This window comes from Protopterus annectens, chromosome 1.part2, assembly GCF_019279795.1.
Source record: "Protopterus annectens isolate FY-2018-M chromosome 1.part2, PAN1.0, whole genome shotgun sequence".
Taxonomy (NCBI): domain Eukaryota; kingdom Metazoa; phylum Chordata; order Ceratodontiformes; family Protopteridae; genus Protopterus; species Protopterus annectens.
In genome coordinates, this window is record NC_056727.1 from 36,215,490 (window position 1) to 36,232,161 (window position 16,672).

Below are 16,672 nucleotides of genomic sequence, written 5' to 3' on the forward strand. Positions count from 1 at the left end.
AAGGTGGTAGTCACTTTCAGCTGGCTGTTGGGTAACAGGATCCACAACATAACCTATGCACTCAGGTCACTCCACAACAGGTACAGTATGACTGTGTCATTCTCCATGTTAGTATGAATGCCCTGAGATGTAACTTCCTGAACTACATGTACAGAGACATGGAATAGCTCTCTGACCTTGTAGCCTAGGCAGGTATCGCCCTAGCCCTGAGAAGCATTCTGCATTCATCCAGACTGATAACGCAGTACAAGGACTGAATTATTCACTTCAACAGTTGGCTATGCTTCTGGTGTCATTCCAAGGGTATCCAGTATCTGTCTGCTTTGAATGACATGGTTGGTAGAACACGATGCTTTGGCACAGATGGCCTGCACCTGTCTGTCCTGGGATTACGGATAATGTCTAAAACTCTTGCTGCTCCTATAGTGCCTGTTTTAGGCATGGTCCAAATAACATATTCACCACCATAACAGGAACAGGCAAGCAAAACCTGAGGGTAATACTACTCAATGCCTGACATCTTCATCTCAAACGCACTCACCCAAGGCACTCCTTGTAATGGACCACTTCAATATCTCTGCAGTGACTGCGACCTGCTTCTAGGCTCCTGAGAGCACCCCTGCACTAATAGGCTAGTACTCAGACCACACCTTTCAATCATATAACCAGGACTGGAACACCCACGGCGGAGGTGTGTCCATATTTCCCAAGGATATACACACCTCCAGGCTGGTTGCTTAGCACAATGCAACAGAGGTGATCCAAGTGCAACTAACTGTGGCCATAACTGCTATACAAATTGTAGCTTGGTACAGATTCCACACCATACCCCAAAGTTAATGGTCCTCACTTCTTGATGTACTGGAAGGTAGGGTTCAAACAGAAACTACTGATGTGCGACTGACACTACCCCACCATTAACTGGGATACCTACTCATGTACTGACACATTAGGCCAATGCTTTCTGGGATTCATAACCTCCAATCGGCTGGATCAACCTATCCACACCACCACCAGGGCCAACAATACCCAGGACCTGAACATTAAAAACATGTGTGACTGGTGTTCCACACCTGGGGTTATCTCCTCATTGGTCAGATCCGAATGTATGATAATCACCCTTGTTATCCACATCCCGGCACCACACCCTTTATGGAAAACACAGTACAATATTTCTAGAAAGCCAACTTCAGGCTTCTTATGACAGCAGTAGTAAACGTCATGACACCCGTGCAGATGGAAAATATAGTTACAACCACTAAATCATACACAACTGCACTTAATTAGCACTTACACGACTGCATGGATCATGCTATCCCAAACAGAGCCATGATGGTACCCACCAGAAAATGGATGACACTCTGGGGGTCCACTGCCATGGACATAATGTACAACAGAAGGAGGAGACTGTTGCAAAGTAGAGTACAATCCCATGAGTAGGGTAGCTCCCTGGTCAGCCTCACTAAAAATCTGAGATCCCTTATCACATCCTCCAAAGCTAGCTACATAAACATTACTGCAACTCATTCCAAGGACTACCACAAAGCGTTCTAGTGATATGTCACTACTCTCGATGGTGATACCCACATCTGCTCTGACATACAGCGGTTAGGCACGAACATTACAGAACCGATTGATATTGGCAACATCCTGGCAGATAGGTTCAGTGCTAACTTTACACCCCTCTCATATCCTAAAGGGCCCAAATCTATACAGGAACAATGCAGAGTACCTGCAGTCACAACTGCACAGTCCCAAGCTGCAATCTCTAAAGCCAGGAACACAGAATCTATGTGACCGTACAACATGCCAGGCTGAGATTTACACAAACTTCAGAAGGAAATGGCTCCCCACTTGGGCAACATATTCACTAATAGCCTTGCATTAGGCATTGTGGCCCCTGAATGGCACACAGTAACAGTTATCACACTCCACAAAGGTGGCACCACAATGGACCAGGGGAACTATTGCCCTATATGCCTGACTAGACTGTTTTGCAAGGCTATGGAGCACATCATCATGGATCTCATTCACAGAGACATTGGTGGCCTCCAAACCTTTGATCCCATCCAGTTTGGCTTTGTTAGGGCCAGACCATGACTCCTAAATCTGTTGGAGTCCTTTGAGACAGTTACCAAGGCAGTAGATGAGGGTAAGGAGGTCCACACAGCCTACCTTGTCCTCTCAATGGCTTTCAACACCGTTCCCCATTCTGGTATTGTCAACATACACATCCACCTGCACATCAACCCCTACGTCACGAGATGCTATACAAAGTGGCTCAAGGACAGGACCCACACAGTGAGGGTAGCATACCCTAGTTCCTACTGTAAATCAGTTACAATTGGCGTCCCCCAGTCCTCGGTCATAGGGCCCCTCGTGTTCGGTATATGCTTCTCTGAGGTACAGGCTAGCACAGAAGGACTTATCCTGAATAGGTTTGCATACAACTGCAAACTAGGGGCCATGATTGGTTCACTAGCTGATACAGACACCCTCCATAAGTGTTTCACTAGGACAGATACCTGGTGTCAATAACATGGCCTCAAGCTGCATGCCACAAGGTGCATAGACATCCCCTTTGGATTACACCAGTCACCTGCTGACTATCACATAGATGGTAGTCCCCTACATACATAAGACATAATAAGGGATCTTAGAACACAAGTAGATAGCACCCACTCCTTTGATAATCATATTGCCAAGGTGGCATGGATTTCCTTCTACATGGCCACCCTAATCTCTAATGGGTTTGTAGGCAGAACAAAGGCAGCCATTGTACCTCTCTACTCATGACATATGAAACACATTAAAGGGTACAACACCCCATTTGGGATGTACCTTATGAGACAACAGCAATGGCTTTAAATACCACAACATTAGCACACCAAGAGGATTACTGACCTCCGAAGGATGACGTATGCAGCCCAACTACGGAAACCCCAACTGTACTCATTTGCATACTGCATACTCAGAGGTGATCTCTGCTGAACATACAAGGCCCATGTCCAAAGCAATATTGTTGGATATGCTCCACATAAGCAAAAGCCACTGAGAGCCACATGCTCTGGGATATGTACCTAAACGCAATGATGACTAGGATGTGCTGGAGGGATACATTCCTGACCCAGACACTCACCATGCTTTGGAACATGATTCCTATGTACATCAGGCAGGGACCCTCACTAGCACTCTTCAAGAGATACCTCGATGGGTGGATGGGAGACAGACATGTACGCCAGGGATCACTGCAGTGGCTCTGCTGTACAGAGGTGCAGGAAACAAATGGCTCTGCTGTTCACAGGCACAGGACACTAACCTAGGGAGGTGCTGCAAGTGAAAACACTGTAGTTAGGCTTACAAATGGACTTGGCCAGACAGCATAGTACCTAACTATGAACCTATGAAGCTATTAAATGTCCTTTGTGCATGGATAATTGACTAGCTCTTCCATTTCAATTAGCTATCATGCTGATACACTGTCTAGTGACTACAAGTTGTATGTATCCTGTTATTGTGTATTGTACATGCCAGTAGACATACCTGATGTTTGCATAATATAACAGTAATGCTATGTAAAATGTTAGACATATCTACCTACAATACTGTACATTTCACATTTTTGCAACAATATCCCATAATGCAAATCATAATTGCACAGCAGGACCACCTTAGACATGTTATTCTCCATTATACACCCATACATATGTCTACTATTGCAGTATATCAACATATACTATCCCTTGTTATGGCACGTACTTGTTGGACAAACCCTGCCACTGACAGTGGCTGGAGTAGAATTGTTGTGTTTAAAGTCCTTATGTAGCATTCCTTGTGGTGTATGAGGTGTTTAACTCGTGGCCCACAGCAGTACACACAATTTCTACAAGCGTTACTATGCTCAACAATACATCACTACATAATACCTTTTGCCACTATATGCACTGTGTACATGTTCATTAATAAAGAACAGGCATTGCATACACTAACGTACTGAGTGTTCTACATACCTTCTTAGTAGTCCAAGTTTACAATAATATCAGTCCTATTCCTTTTCTGTTTTAACGGTTTTCTCGTATGTACATACGGTTTGAATGTATGACGAGCCATCCTTTTATACATAGATACCAGTAACATGTGGTATCCTGCCACCAATTGGTGTTCTGGAGTAGATGATTACATGCACATCAGCTGTGCAGCTACTCCATTAGCCAATTACATGGCAACAATGGGGTATAACTGAATACTCCACTTGGGCATTGTCCCTTTGCCCTACCTTTGAGGAAGACGGCCTGGATGTGTTGTTTGTGATGAATTGTAACAACTATATGGAGAGACACAGAGATATTTTAACTTTATGTCCCCCATGGATTGTGTTAAATGGCTAGAGGATGTAGTTCTACATGTGAGTGTAGCTGTTATATCAACAGTCTGATATGGGACTATTGCAAACAATACCTGTAACATCGGCGTCTGTTCCATTGTACAACAGCAACGATTTCACATAGGGCCATTATAGTGTGTCTCTCACAAGATATGTTAAGGCTTCTGCAGATGTCATAGAGTGAGCGGATGTTTATGATGTTATTACAGTCTGTTTTGCAATGGTTTTGGGTGTGGGGGAGATGTAGGTGGGTGTACATAGCAGATAAAGGTGTGTGGGGACTGCATTTATACATATTCCATATGTGTGTAACAGTTATCACACTCCACAAAGGTGGCACCACAATGGACCAGGGGAACTATTGCCCTATATGCCTGACTAGACTGTTTTGCAAGGCTATGGAGCACATCATCATGGATCTCATTCACAGAGACATTGGTCCAGTTTGGATTTGTTAGGGCCAGACCATGACTCCTAAACCTGTTGGAGTCCTTTGAGACAGTTACCAAGGCAGTAGATGAGGGTAAGGAGGTCCACACAGCTTACCTTGTCCTCTCAATGGCTTTCATTCTGGTATTGTCAACATACACATCCACCTGCACATCAACGCAAAGTGGCTCACGGGCAGGACCCACACAGTGAGGGTAGCATACCCTAGTTCCTACTGTAAATCAGTTACAATTGGCGCCCCCAGTCCTCGGAGGTACAGGCTAGCACAGAAGGACTTATCCTGAATAGGTTTGCATACAACTGCAAACTAGGGGCCATGATTGATTCACTAGCTGATACAGACACCCTCCATAAGTGTTTCACTGGGATGGATACCTGGTGTCAATAACATGGCCTCAAGCTGCATGCCACAAGGTGCATAGACATCCCCTTTGGATTACACCAGTCACCTGCTGACTATCACATAGATGGTAGTCCAGACATAATAAGGGATCTTAGAACACAAGTAGATAGCACCCACTCCTTTGATAATCATATTGCCAAGGTGGCATGGATTTCCTTCCACCCTAATCTCTAATGGGTTTGTAGGCAGAACAAAGGCAGCCATTGTACCTCTCTACTCATGACATATGAAACACATTAAAGGGTACAACACCCCATTTGGGATGTACCTTATGAGACAACAGCAATGGCTTTAAATACCACAACATTAGCACACCAAGAGGATTACTGACCTCCGAAGGATGACGTATGCAGCCCAACTACGGAAACCCCAACTGTACTCATTTGCATACTGCATACTCAGAGGTGATCTCTGCTGAACATACAAGGCCCATGTCCAAAGCAATATTGTTGGATATGCTCCACATAAGCAAATGAGAGCCACATGCTCTGGGATATGTACTAAACGCAATGATAACTAGGATGTGCTGGAGGGATACATTCCTGACCCAGACACTCACCATGCTTTGGAACATGATTCCTATGTACATCAGGCAGGGACCCTCACTAGCACTCTTCAAGAGATACCTCGATGGGTGGATGGGAGACAGACATGTACGCCAGGGATCACTGCAGTGGCTCTGCTGTACAGAGGTGCAGGAAACAAATGGCTCTGCTGTTCACAGGCACAGGACACTAACCAAGGGAGGTGCTGCAAGTGAAAACACTGTAGTTAGGCTTACAAATGGACTTGGCCAGACAGCATAGTACCTAACTATGAACCTATGAAGCTATTAAATGTCCTTTGTGCATGGATAATTGACTAGCTCTTCCATTTCAATTAGCTATCATGCTGATACACTGTCTGGTGACTACAAGTTGTATGTATCCTGTTATTGTGTATTGTACATGCCAGTAGACATACCTGATGTTTGCATAATATAACAGTAATGCTATGTAAAATGTTAGACATATCTACCTACAATACTGTACATTTCACATTTTTGCAACAATATCCCATAATGCAAATTATAATTGCACAGCAGGACCACCTTAGACATGTTATTCTCAGTTATACACCCATACATATGTCTACTGTTGCAGTATATCAACATATACTATCCCTTGTTATGGCACGTACTTGTTGGACAAACCCTGCCACTGACAGTGGCTAGAGTAGAATTGTTGTGTTTAAAGTCCTTATGTAGCATTCCTTGTGGTGTATGAGGTGTTTACCTTGTGGCCCACAGCGGTACACACAATTTCTACAAGCGTTACTATGCTCAACAATACATCACTACATAATACCTTTTCCCACTATATGCATTGCGTACATGTTCATTAATACAGAACAGGCACTACATACACTAAGGTACTGAGTGTTCTAAATACCTTCTTAGTAGTCCAAGTTTACGATAATATCAGTCCTATTCCTTTTCTGTTGTAACGGTTTTCTCGTATGTACATACGGTTTGAATGTATGACGAGCCATCCTTTTATACGTAGATACCAGTAACATGTGGTATCCTGCCACCAACTGGTGTTCTGGAGTAGATGATTACATGCACATCAGCTGTGCAGCTACTCCATTAGCCAATTACATGGCAACAGTGGGGTATAACTGAATACTCCACTTGGGCATTGTCCCTTTGCCCTACCTTTGAGGAAGACGGCCTGGATGTGTTGTTTGTGATGAATTGTAACAGCTATATGGAGAGACACAGAGATATTTTAACTTTATGTCCCCCATGGATTGTGTGTAATGGCTAGAGGATGTAGTTCTACATGTGAGTGTAGCTGTTATATCAACCGTCTGATATGGGACTATTGCAAACAATACCTGTAACATTGGCGTCTGTTCCATTGTACAACAGCAACGATTTCACATAGGGCCATTATAGTGTGTCTCTCACAAGGTATGTTAAGGCTTCTGCAGATGTCATAGAGTGAGTGGATGTTTATGATGTTATTACAGTCTGTATTGCAATGGTTTTGGGTGTGGGGGAGATGTAGGTGGGTGTACATAGCAGATAAAGGTGTGTGGGGACTGCATTTATACATATTCCATATGTGTGTGAGGGCTCCTTCCCTAATTGAATACCTATCATTTAGTAGACTAATACTATGGTTATTGCAGGGTTATTCATTAAGCCATTGTTAATTGGTTCCTATATAGCATGCAGGTGATGTTGGTCCTTCAATCCCTTCGGAAATACATCGGTATGTAATGAAATGTTGCTACATGAAAGCTGTCTCGTGTATTTCTGTCATAGATATTTGCACTCATTGGAGTTGTATTGGTGACTGAACCTCTTTGCCTTGTGTTGCCACCTTTTCAAATGTCCATAGTGGGACATTTGCAGGACACACATCGGATTTTAGAGGCCGACACATACCCACGGTCAGTACAAAGTATAGAACTTTACATATATGCCTATATAAAAGCTTATATTCTTGTAGCGGTTTACTTGCTTATGCTGTTTCTTGTTACATGTAGGTATGTTAGATACAGATGACTATTTTATGCAACCATTACATTAACTATGGAACATGCAGAATGTCTCGAGATTGTAGGACATTAGTATTTGTACTCATTTAGGTCAGGACACTAAAGCACATAGACGGACTGCCCCTCGCAAGGTGGGACAGGTGGTAACCCTATGTTTAGCTCATGTCCATAGCACATATTTGTAATAGTGTATTATAGCAAAAGCCCATGTCTGGGTGTGGGAAATGGTGAATTTATGCGTGGTTGGTGTGATTTGTTCACAAGGATGAAGCCCGAGTGGCTAAAGACAACCTTGGGTAAATCCAGCATTACCCACACCCAGGCGTGGGTTATTGCTATAATATAGTCTCCCTATCCTTTGTTCATAACATTCAGTCGTGGCGGAATTTGTGATTGCTAAGGTCCATGCTGTGCACATATTTGAAGACTTTAACTACTGTACACGGCATACCCACAGATTCAGGAACGCACACACTTCCAACAACCACATTACCGTTCACAGACTCCCAAACCCCACAATACTGAACACTCAAACTCGCAACAGTCAAACTCCCAGATCTAACACAAACATAGAACGCACACACGCACACACAGACACAGTGCTACCCATCACATCCAATCAAACCATCCTACACTACATATGGCCAGGTGGCCATGCCCCATACACACACCATGTGGGTGGCTGTGGCCCCCACACCACACCTAATGTAATTATCTACCTCCGAGATAGCACGAACAGACACACAAAGCAAACACACACACACAAACACACATTACAGTCCCACGGAAACACACACTGCACTCATAACACACACTTACACACACTACAGCAATCAGAAACACACTTAAACACAGTACCTATCTGGACCGCAGCACCAGAAGCAATAACTTAATGTCCCTTAACATTGTGATAATAGTACTCGTGGTTCTAGTGTTCCGGTACTGTGGTCTTTCGGTCTTTAAGCCTTGTGATTACATGTGTCAGTATGTAAAGCCTTCGCTATTTGGTCGTATCCTATTTATATGTCCCTCCATGGTTGTGTACATGTTGTTAACCTATCTATATATTTGCATATATATGTGTATATCCATATATATCAACATATATCTCTCTATCACCCTTTCTATCTCTATATTTTATATATATATATATATATATATATATATATATATATAGAGAGAGAGAGAGAGAGAACACACCTTTCGTTGTGTACATGGCAGTGTATACTATTTCCCAAACTCCGCCCTTTTGTGTTTTAAACTTTACCTTTACCAGAAAGGCTTTACCAGAAAGGCTCATCCAGACTCTGCTACACTTTGCTGTGAAGGAAAGGTTAGTTTGCTGTTATTTTTTGTATTTCTGTATTGCCTTTCTATATTTTGAATACTGTAGTTTGTTTTCTTTACCTTGTGTTTTGCTTGCATTCTGTTTTAACAGCATATTAAAACTTCAAAAGAGACCACAGCTCTCTCTGTTCTGAGTCAGGCAGAATTTTTTCCTCCCTCCCACCCATTTAAGTTGTCTTGTTAAATACCACTGTCTTTCTAGTTGCCCGCCTCTTATGTTAATCTGACCATATATCTCATTTCTCTCTACTTTCACTGGCTTATGTGAGTAATCACAAAACCATCACTTTGAAATCCCACCCTTCAATTATTTAAATTTATTGGCCATCCTACAGTATTTCATAGTACCAAAATACAAAAGTAACCACCCTTTCAGTCCATCTTGCTGTTTTAAAAATAGTAACTCTCCACTAAACCTTAACTTTTAAACAGGTAAAACTCAATTTACCTACTTTCATATCTAACTTCTCTAGTGCACACTGCAGAGTGCATTCTTTCAATCTTACCTTTAAGCATCCCTGTTACTAGCACTTTCTCTAATACCTAAAAGATCATCTCTACTTGACTCCAAGTAGACTTTTCTCTATCTGTTAAACCTAGCACTTGCTCCTACAGTACTTATTACCTTGATACGGCACTCTTATAGATAGCACCCCAAAAGGCAAACCCCCATTTCTCGGTCACCCACGTCCCCGGAATCTCTTTTAAAGTTTTTGTCTAGTCCTTCTAGCATGTCGAGGGATCAGTTGCTAGTGTCCTCTCCTGCTCAGCTGGTGAACCTGGGAATATTGAGGCAATGTTACAATTGCCTCATGTACACAGACAACCCTCTCCTCCTCCCACAAAACACAAATACATGCGAGATGCAACTATACGGCCAAACTGGAGGCTGAGCTCTCTCAACATAGGACTGGCAAGACCAGTCAGGAGGAGAAGGTTACCACACACACTATAGACCCAGTCTCACATAGTACCATCACAACCTCAAATCATACACATAAACACACAAAGACATACTGGGCGGCTCTGATCAAAAATCTACCAAAACAGCAGAGGCCACCAAAGCAGACACTCAAACAACCACCACCTCAGAACACAACACCTGCAACACATAGACCTCACAGTCAGAGTGTCAAACAGTCACAGCCCTTAAGGCCAAACACAATGCCAGACACACTAGTCATTGGTGACTCCATAGTCAGACACACTGACGTCCCGCCACCAGACTGAGTAAGGAGAAGGTCACAGTAAGCTGCCTGTCGGGCGCTAGAATCCGCCACATAACCAAGCACTCAGGTCTCTCAACAGCAGGTACAAATACGACTCAGTCATTGTCCACGCTGGTGTAAATGACCTGAGACGCACTCCTTGGACTACATGAAAAGAGACATTGAGGAGCTCTCTGATTATGTAGCCCAGGCAGGTATGACCCTGACCTTGAGCAGTATCCTACCTTCACCAAGAATGATGCCACAATACAGAGATAAGATGATCAGCTTTAACAATTGGCTTAAACTCTGGTGTCATTCAAAGGGGATCCAATGTCTGTCTGCCTGGGATGACATGCTGGACAAGCCACTCTGCTTCGCAAGGGACGGCTAGCACCTGTCACCCTGGGATTCCGGATATTGGCAAAGGCTCTTGCCACCCCATAGTGCCTTTTTAGGCAAGGCTCAAATTCTAAACCTACCACCCTAGAACACAAAAAGGAAAAACTAAGGGTAATGCTGCTCAATGCCAGAAGTCTAAATCTCAAAATGCACGACTCGAGGCCCTTCTCAATATGGAGAACATCGATGTCTGTGCAGTGACAGAAACCTGGTTCAAGGCTCCTGAGAGCACCCCAGCACTATCAGGTTTTACCTCTTATCATGCTCCGCCCCAAAATCCGGACAATACCAAGAAAGGAGGGGGTATCCATATTCATCAAGGACACCCACACCTCAAGACTGGTGGCAACGCACGATGCATCGGAGACCATCCAGGTGCAATTAACCATAGGCAAGACTGCTCTGCAAATTGTAGCATGTTACAGGCCACCCTCACAAACTCAGGAACCTCACATGGCCTTCCTGAAAACACTAGAGGGATAAATGTATCACCAAACACCATCATACTAGGTGACTTCAATTACCCTAATATAGACTGGGAACACTACTCAAGCCCAAACACCCTAGCCCAAAAGTTCCTGAATTCATAAACTCAAATGCCATGGAACAACTAGTCACCATCCCCACAAGAGGAGAAAACATACTTGATCTCATCATCACGAACATGGGAGCACAATGTTCAACACCGAAAGTATACCCCTCACTGGTGAGATCAGATCACAAACTAATCTCGCTGGAGGTCCTCATCCCACCCCCACCTGAAATAAAAAAGACCACAGTAAAGAACTTCGAAGCCGACTTCACACTTCTAAAGACTAGTGTGGTCTCCTTTAAGGCCCTCGAGCTGGCGGAAAACAGTACTCAAGCCACTGAATCACTTACAAATGCCTTCTACCAGCACCTGCAGGACTGCATGGATAAGGCAATCCCAAGCAAAACTAAGACTCTTTGTACCAAAGGCAGCGTCCAGTCTGGTGGACCCCAGCCATAAACAAACTCTACAACAAAAGGAGGAAGCTACTACAAGATAGAGCAAAATCCTTAAAAGGTAAGACACCCTTGATCACTATAAGTAAAAACTAAGAGCTCTCATAAAATCATCCAAAGCAAATTTTGAGAGAAAAATAGCTAAAGACTCAAAAGACAATCATAAGGCCTTCTTTAGCTATGTTAGAAACCTGGGAGGAAACTCCCAGATATGCTCAGAACTAGTTCAAAATGATGTGAAGATTACTGATCCTACAGATATTGCCAACATACTGGCTGACAGGTTCAGTGCAAACTTCTCCCCCCAAAAGGAGAGATATCTATACCAAGCGATTGCAGCCCCCCAAACATCTCCAACGCCCAAGTGAGAACTGCTCTCTCCAAAGCAAAAAACACAGCATCCATGGGACCTGATGGTGTCCCCGGCTGTGTGCTCCACGAACTCAATGAGGAATTAAACCCACAGCTAGGACAGCTGTTTAATCATAGTCTTACCTCTTGATACGTACCCAGGGAGTGGTGCACTGCAACTGTGGTCCCACTTCACAAAGGCGGTGCCTCCACCAACCCTGGAAATTACCGGCCCATTAGCTTGACAAGCCTTATCTGCAAAGCCATGGAGAGGATCATAATGGACCTCATAAATAAAGACATAGGGAATTTGCAGACTTTGGATCCATCCCAGTTTGGCTTTGTCAAAGGCAGATCATGCCTTCTAAACTTGGTTGACTTTTTCGAAACAGTCACCAAAGCCATTGATGAGGGAAAGGCAGTCCATACAGCCTACCTCGATCTGGCAAAGGCCTTCGATACAATACCCCACTCTGGTATCATTGAAAAACTCATCAGCTTAAATGTTAACCCATACATCATAAGATGGGTTGCAAACTGGCTGAGTGACAGAATCCACAGGGTCAGAGTTGCTGGCGCCATGTCAGACTCAAAGCCTGTCACAAGTGGTGTACCACAGGGCTCAGTCCTGGGCCCACTCTTGTTTGGCATCTACTTTTCCGAAGTACAAGCAAACACAGGAGGTTTATGGCTGACAAAGTTTGCAGATGACTGCAAACTGGGCGCCATAGTAGAAAACACATCTGACACAGATATCCTTCAGAAGGGTCTCACAGAAACGGATAACTGGTGCCAGAGCCATGGCCTAAAGTTAAATGCCAAAAAATGCATAGTCATACCCTTCGGGAAAAACAAGGTTACCCCTAGCTACCAAATAGGTGGCAATCCACTGAGCACAGAAGAAGTTATCAGGGACCTGGGGACCCAGGTTGATAGTAGTCTGTCATTCGACACCCATGTAGCTAAAGTAGTTAGGAAGACCTTCTACATTGCCCACCTTATCATGAAGAGATTCTCATCTAGATCAAGGGAGGTCATAGTCTCCCTATACTCATCACTCATCAGACCAATGATTGAGTACAATGCCCCATTCGGAATGTATCTGACCCGACACTTGCAGCAGCTGGAGAGGCCACAAAAGTTCCTCACCAAAAGGATAAAGGGTCTCAAACATCTGTCCTATGCTGCCCGACTGAAAGAACTCCAGCTCTATTCAGTCGCCACCGCTTGCTCAGAGGTGACCTTTGCCTAACATACAAGGCCATGTCAAACCCAGATTTGATGAATATGCTTCACCTCAAAAATCTAGATCCGTCAGAGCCACAAGGGCGGAGACTTAAACCTCGACACGGCTATTAATAGGACATGCTGGAGGGATAGATTCATCACCCAAAGACTCCCTATGCTGTGGAATAAAATCCCGGTATATGTGAGGCAGAGCAGCTCGCTGGCCTTGTTCAAGAGAAATCTTGACCAATGGATGGGAGATCGCAGATATACCCCAGGGATTACCTCAGTGTCACTGCTCGACAGAGGCACAGCAAAATAATGGGTATAGTTCCCCATACTAAAGGGGTGGCGTAAGCCACAAAACTATGGGCTAGGCTTGTAAATGCCCTCGGGCAGATAGCCTAGTATGAACCTATGAACCTATGAACCTATAAACTGTCACAATACACACCTGCCATTGGTACATCTCAGGTAGCTTAGTGGTAGGTGATTGTGCACATGGTTGCGTGTTCTACTCCTGGCAATGGTCGTTTTAGCTCTCAGAGCCAGACACTATTAGTACAAGGGTGAATAATGCAGATTTCAGCTGTTCTGGCCAGCTTTGACCATGGTCTGCATGATATTCAGCAAAGCTTAGATCTGTTTTGCGCATATCCATATAGTCATGTTTAAATGATGCTTACCGACACCTGCCGGTGCATAAACCCACTAACATGTGCTTAAACGTGCATTAATGACCTGCATCCAACATCCATTATTTGGGACATCAGAATTACGTAACAGCCCTTGCAGGTCGTGGAACCGGGAACATGCACGAGACAGTCAGTGACTTTACCACTGGGGCATCTGGGATATGTACAAGTGTTATGGTGTTTTGTATGTGGACTATACTACGGCTGTTCCTCCATACTGCAAACAAATGTGTAACTCAGTTAGTTTACATATGGATGATACCTATTAATGGTATGTCCAAGTAATGCTTAATGGATGTGCTCCAGCTATCGGAATCCATGTCACAGTGAGCCACACACTGTAATGTGCTACACCTTGCCACAACCATAACTGGAGAATGCTGGGGTGACAGATACCTGTCATGGGAACTCCCCATGCTTTGGAACAACATCCTTGATTACATTATATGGAGCCCCTCATTAACACACCAGGGAATCCTTGCAGAGTGGGTAGGGAACAGTGGTTACTCCCCAGGGGTCCCACACTTGGCTCTGCTCCACAGAGGGACAGTTAGTTAATAAATGGGGTGGTGACAGTAGACACATTTTGGCTAGGCTGATGAATGGCCTCTGACAATCAAGCATGTACCTACCAATGTACTTAGGAACCTATACATACAGTATCAACACATGTTGTTAGCTTAATTTACTGTTCAGATGTTGACTTACCTTGTACCAATAGCTGTTGTGTGTAAAATAGTTGAGGGCTGCCTATGTAGGATTCACACAGTAGACCACCTATACATGACAATTTACAGGTGGTCGTGTGTGTGTGCCATCCATTTTACTGTATGTGCAGGTGGAGAAGCGTGTCAGTCCGTAAGGGCCTACACTGTCAGTGTATGTGCTATACATTCCCTCTTTGCCAAGGCATGGGCATATAGGGCATGCCTCCGTCTGCCTACTGGGGCTGGCACAGGGTGCTCGTGGTCTGAATCCCTCTGTGTCTGTGATGCCTTTGGCAATTGCGGTGGGCTGTGAGGGCCTTCACCATTATGTCCCTGCTGCAGCTGTTTCCGCAGGATCATATTATGTAGCATGGCACATACTATGAAGATGTGGGCACACATGCCTAGAGAGTACTGCAAGGCTCCACCAGATATGTCCAAGCAATGGAACCGTGATTTCAGCATCCCAAACACACGCTCTATGATGATTCTGGTTTGTGCGTGTGCCTCATTATGGCGTTCTTGCATGGGTGTGTGTGCATTCTGATGGGAGTCATTATCCATGGCTCCAGTGCATAGCCAGCATCCCCCACAAGGTGGCCATATGGGATGTTCCCCCTGACAAATACCTGGTACAGCTGTGAGGCATGCCAGATGTGGGAGTCATAGTATCTTCCAGGGCTGCCAGCACACACACCTGTGATAATGCCCTGGGCATTGCCCATAACCCGGCAGCTGATGGAGTGGCATCCCTTGCAGTTCATGTAGCGCATACCATGCTCACCGGGTGGTGACTTGATATGTATGTGCATGCAGTCTATTGCACCCAGTACCTCTGGGTAGTCTGCCACATGGTGGAAGAGACGTATATTGCTGGCCAACTCCTCCTGAGTTTGGGGGAAGTATATATGCTCATTGGCATGTGGTAACATGGCATCCACAAACTGGTGGAGTACCCTAGATGCTGATGCCTGTGAGATCCCCATGATATCTCCAGTTGGCCTTTGAAAGGTACCTGTGGGTAGTATTCTCAAGCTTACGCATACCTTTGTTTCCACTGGGATGGGTTCCCTTCTGTTGTTTCAGGATCTGAGGTGTGGCTGGCACAGCTCAACAATTTGCTGTATGATGTCCCTGTCCACACTGTAATGCTCTATCTCCAGATCATGTAGCCAATGTTAAGTTACCCTTGGTCTGAACACTCATCTCCTCCTCCGGGGCCTGAGATGGTTGTCAGCATCATCCTCCACACCACCTTCAGTCTCCAACACATGGTGATGAATCACAGCTATTGCAGCTCCCAACAAGTACATTATAAAAGTTCCCCATCTGTTTACACTGATGGTGCAGTGTTTGGGAATACACGAGTGTGTGTGATGTGCCTTCACACTTTATACTATTGTGCTTTGGACACTGATGATGCCATAGGGTGTGTATGTACAATCAGAGCTGCAGGGTATCTTACTTATGTGTTTTACCGCAGGTACTGCAATTGTGGTGCCCTTTGTGTTGAATTACATTTAGCTGCCATGGATCACCTCTTGCCCTTGACTTCACTTTTCATATCGATTCCCCTCCCATTGTCAGGCATGCATCCAGTAGCCTGCTTTCTTGTTTTGTACTTTCCCAAACCAGGATTGTGTTGCAAAATGTGTTCTATAGCCTATCTTCTGCAGGTTTGCTTTGCTCTGCGGTGACAGCTCCCTTTTCTTTGCAATCCGGCACCTCACCTATCCTGTTCTGCAGGTTGCTACTAGCAGCCTTGTTAGCTACCATCAATGACCCACTGTGAGTTAATAGGTGTTAATTACTCAGTTGTACTCCAATTACCCTACTGCAGCATTTCCTTACTGTCTTCCCGTAACCTTCCTGTTTCAGCTGTGGTGCGCGCCACTCATAGCCATTTACGGGGTTTCCAGTGCATTGTCATCCACATACACATGCGCTTTCGGTCACCATGTATA